Source organism: Gadus morhua, chromosome 23 (genome assembly GCF_902167405.1).
Source record: "Gadus morhua chromosome 23, gadMor3.0, whole genome shotgun sequence".
NCBI lineage: Eukaryota > Metazoa > Chordata > Actinopteri > Gadiformes > Gadidae > Gadus > Gadus morhua.
Genome location: NC_044070.1, coordinates 15,807,011 through 15,812,010, shown reverse-complemented (window position 1 = coordinate 15,812,010; position 5,000 = coordinate 15,807,011). Strand labels below are relative to the sequence as shown.

General features: G+C 52.5%; 1 protein-coding gene across 1 annotated transcript in view; it reads right to left on the bottom strand.

The window, feature by feature from the left end:
- Positions 1-5,000, bottom strand: part of zfhx4 (zinc finger homeobox 4) — a 72,849-nt gene that overhangs the window by 49,074 nt on the left and 18,775 nt on the right. The window lies entirely within an intron of this gene.

The window sequence follows — 5,000 nt, the reverse complement described above, 5'->3', positions numbered from 1 at the left end:
AAGCATATCAAGTGTGCCTCTGTTGTTGCTGCCGGGCTAATGAACAATGCACAAAAACAAAAGGCCGGGCCAAGCTTTTATTATCTGATCCTCTGTGGAGTGGTGAGCGAGAGAGCTAGCTAGAGAGAGAGAGAGAGAGAGGGAGAGAGAGAGCGAGAGAGCGAGAGAGCGAGAGAGAGACAGAGACAGAGAGAGAGAGAGAGAGAGAGAGAGAGAGACAGAGACAGAGACAGAGAGAGAGAGAGAGAGAGAGAGAGAGAGAGAGAGAGAGAGAGAGAGAGAGAGAAAGGGGGAGGAATGGAGGCTGGTGGCTACGGATAGGTCAGGTTTGTTTGGACAGCCATCTGACAAACAGGTGCGATCGCTCCTGAGTGTGCGCGTCACACACATAATAGCCTAGCATGCTAGGCGAGGGGGCTTATGCATCCGCGCACGGGGGTTGATAGCGAAAGGTGCAACGGCGCAGCCTAGTGTATATGTTTGTTTGGTCGGCGGAGTGTGTTGCCTTTGTGGTCGTGGTTGTTGTTGTTGCCGTGCCATGTCCGTACGCCTCAGAGCAGGAACAGAGGGGGACGGGAGGAGGGGAGAGGAGGGTGGGGGTGGGGGGGGGGGTGGACAAGTGGTGGGTGGCAGCGAGGAGGAGGGCCAGGCGGGGGGAGGGGGAGGAGCCAGCACGGTCCAGCTGGCTGCAGGTGTGCGACACCAAAGCTCCCGAGGTCTCTAAACCCCTCCCTAACCTCCCCCCCCCCCCCCTCACTCCCCTCCCTCTTTCCTCTCCTTCCTTTGACAAACAAGGATTAGCAAAATAGCTACAGCCGCTAACACAATCTTTTCTCTCTGTCTCTCTCTCTCTCTTTCTCTCTCTCCTCTCCTTTTTCTTTTGTCTAAGGGCAGAAGAAGGAAAAAAAAACAAAAACGTAGGAGTTTTTTTTTTTCTTTTCTCACGAGATTGTGGGACGTCCCCTCCCAGTCAGAGGCCCTTTCAGAGGTCTTAAGTTTTAATTAAGTCGGAGTTGTCAGAAGAAAGCTGCCTTAGTCCCCTGCTCAGGGCCATTAATTACAGCTATCTTTGTTTCTCTATGAAAGGGGGCCTCTTTTGCTCTCCCTCTCTTTCTCTCTCTTATTTTCTTTCCTCCCTCCCTTGCTCCCTCCCTCCCTCCCTCCCTCCCTCCCTCCCTCCCTCCCTCCCTCCCTCCCTCCCTCCTTGGTGGACACACACGTCCATGTGCATGTGTGTTTTCCCAAAGGCGCTGCTAAATTAGTAGCTTCAAGGGATGGGCCGAGAGATCGTGGCACAAAATATTGCAGTGCTGAAAAACGTAACGGATAATAATGGGGTAACAGATAATGATAAAAAAAACAACACCATTTTCAAGGCAGACTCGTTTTTTTGAGGTATAAAAAGAAAGTTGCGATTTGGAGGCTAGACATCTGTCTCTAAAGTGTAAGGGTCATTTGACTTAGCCTCGATAGTTCCTGGTGTTTTATGTGAGATTAAGTTGATGGGAGGATTGAAACACATCGAGAGAGAGAGAGCGAGAGAGAGAGAGAGCGAGAGAGAGAGAGAGAGCGAGAGAGAAGCGAGAGAGAGAGAGAGAGACAAAGAGAAAGAATCTCCTATCCTCAACATTTTGAAACATGCAAAACATCAGTGATGGCTGGGTCAGTGAATCATATCCTTGGCTGTGGGGTTTGGTGGGGCTGCAACATAGGTTCAACCCTAATATTAATTCTCCCCACAATCAGCACATTCCTGGAGGTTTGTTTAAAGGCTTGGTGCTGGAGGGCTGGTCGCTGGCACTGGAGCAGGGCCTCAGAGAGGGGGGGGGGGGGGGGATCACTGCTCCGGCACATCCATGATTTATGAACTTTTAAAGGAGCGCTTTGACTCCAGCCAAGTCAGGGCGCCTTAATGCATATTCAAACACACAAACACTCACACACACACGCCTGCTAACACACTGACTCCCATGAAAAATAACCTGGGATCAGGAGCCGTGCCGTGTGTGTGTGTGTGTGTGTGTGTGTGTGTGTGTGTGTGTGTTTTAAATGAGTGTGTGTACATTAAACTGTATGTATGTACTGGCTCGAATGTGAAAGACATTTTATATCTAAGTTTAATAGTGTGGATAGAGCGTGTGCTGTACCATATAATTACCGTCTACGCGCATTTGTGCACGTGCGCGTGCGTGTGCGTGCGCATGTGTGTATGTGTGTGTGTGTGTGTATGCGCCTCGCCATCCCCAAAAGGCAGGGAAGGCCCGTCCCTGTCAATATGCCACCTCTCCAGAGCGCCTGGTCGTTAATTGTTGGGGATTAGTGTTTGGCAAACAACCAAACAAGAGAGGAGTCCCCGAGGACCAATCAAAGTCAGCTAAACAGCACTCCCCGGGCGGACGTAAACATGGCGGCTCGCTCGCCATGATGCCACACATACGTGCACGCACGCACACATACACACACACACGTACAAAACACACAACCACACTCACACACACAGGTACAGACACACACAGATATATACACGTAAACGGACATACAAACACACACACACACACACACACACATGCATATATGTTGGTGTACAGGGAAATAGGCAAATTGTGACACACGGGACCTCCTGTTTACCTGTTGAGGACACAACACTGTCAAGCCTGTCTGCCTCCACACACACACACAGTCACACACACGCACACACACACACACACACACACTCTTGCACACTCACACACACACACACACACCTGCATGAACACACACAAATATAATATTTTGTGTACAAGTGGAGGTAAGCTGAGGGCATGCGTGTGTGTGTGTGTGTGTGTGTGTGCGCACGCGTATTTATTTGTGTGTGTTTGTGCTTGTCGCCGTGACAAAGGGACCGCATTCATTATGCAGCCCGAGATGTTTACAAAACACCTCGCGACACCTTCTCCCCCCCCCCCCCTCCCACACACACTCGCCCCTCCGCCCCCCCCTCCACCCTCTCCTCCTCTCCCATTGGCTGGGAGCGGCGGCGCTGTTGTCTGCTGTTCATTTGTGGCGCGGCGTGGTGGCGTGGCGCATCATTAACTGAATTCTTAATAAGTTAAAGCAAAAAAAAAAGAGACAGCTCCTCACACACACACACTACTTTCAACTCTGGGTGTACGCGTGTGTCTGCACTCAGTGGTGTGTGTGTGTGTGTGTGTGTCTGTGCGTAGGCGTGTGTGTGTTTGTGAGTGTGTACATACAGGGTTGCATGTTGATTATGTGCGCGTGGGTGTGTGTGTGCTTGCGTGTAATTTACAGTGTGTTATATGTCGTCTTTTGTTCTGGGTGACAGTGTGTATGTGTGTGTGTGTGTGTGTGTGTGTGTGTGTGTGTGTGTGTGTGTGTGTATTTTAATAACTCGCGATACACATTGAGGTTGTGTGTGCGTTACTCGTGCGTTCAGCCCGTACGCTAAAGCAACGCAAAAAAAATATTTAGACAGCGGTGCAAACGAGAAACGTGTTTATCTCCCGAAACCAAACGACAAATTAGGGCAAACGCGACGCTCTGCTGTCATTAGGCGGCGGTTCGCTAATGAACACGCGCAGCCAATGCGAAAAGCCCCGCGCATTCATATAGAAAACACACCAAACGGGTGTTGCGACACACACGGGGACGACTTCCGGTGTGTGGCAACAACGCGATCCAATCGGGCCCCGAGGGAGGGCCGAGGGGGGAGGTGGAAGGGGGGAGAGAGGTGGAGAATGGGGGGGGGGGGGGGGGGGGGAGGTTGTCATCAGATTCCTAGGGGCCAACAACAAAAGCGTGTTTTGTTCCTGTGAACTATTTCAAACGCACAGAGCGAACCTGGCCGGCTGCCAAGGGTAGGATTCCATCAGTGCTGCTACCGCCGTCCTAACACATGTTTCTGCAAACCGCCACCGCCACCCCCGCCTCCTACCCCCCCCCCCCCCCCCCCCCCCACCCCTCCACTGAAGACATACATGTAATACTGGGCTGATGCACTTGTGGAGGGGGAGAGGCGACCGGGATCGGGTGGAGGTGGGGAAGGGTACGCTTCTTTGGTGCCACCATGCCACCCTGTGACTACGACTAAAAGGGTTGTTGGTGGTGGTGGTGGTGGTGGTGGTGGGGTTTGTGGCGGTGGTGGTGTTTGCCGAACGGGGAATGTTATGGGAATGCTCTCTGTTGGACGGAACGGCGAAGGAGAAGAAGAAGAGTTCTATTAATACTAATGATAATTATGTAAGTTCTAAATTTATAAAGTACAATAAAAAAAAGACCAAAAAAGGTACACAGCTGTCTCGCTGAATCAACGAAAAACACACCCGCATAAGAAACAGAATGATTTCCCAACATTCTGTCGACCCCTTCCAAACAGAGCCAGCATGTGATCCAGCGGGGGGGGGGGGGGGGAATAGGGAAAAACGTACAGTGATCACGCGCTCTCATCTCCAGCTCCTCCTCCTCTTCCTCCTCCTCTTCCTCCAGTCCTACCTAGCTTCATACCTCGCCCCAAACCTAGAGAGGAGGAGCAGCCTTCTCCCAGCGGTCAAGCCCCGCCCCCTCCTCCTCCCCCCCCTCCTCCTCCCCCCCCCCCCCCCCCCCCCCCCCTCTCCTCTCCTGTTGCAGCTCCCCTCTGGCAGTCACATGTGATTACCGCTCCTGACGAGGGCCTGTCGATTGGACGCCGCCGGGCCCCATGGGCTAGCTTACCTTAGGTCACCCAATCATAATAAGCAACCCCCATCCCCCCCCACCCCCCCCCCCCCCCCCCCCCTCGTGTATAATGGCTGCCAAGGCAAATAAATGAATTATCACAATGAGCCTTTCATACCCCTGTCACTCTGCTCCTCCTTTTTGCTCCCTCTCTCGTCCTCCCTATCTCTCTAACATTATATTTGGCTCTCCCTCTCGCTGTCTCCCTCTCGCTCTCCCCCCTCCTCCTCCCCCTCCTCCCCCTCCTCCCCAGTCCCTACTGTATTCCTCTTTTAGTTCCACTCCAT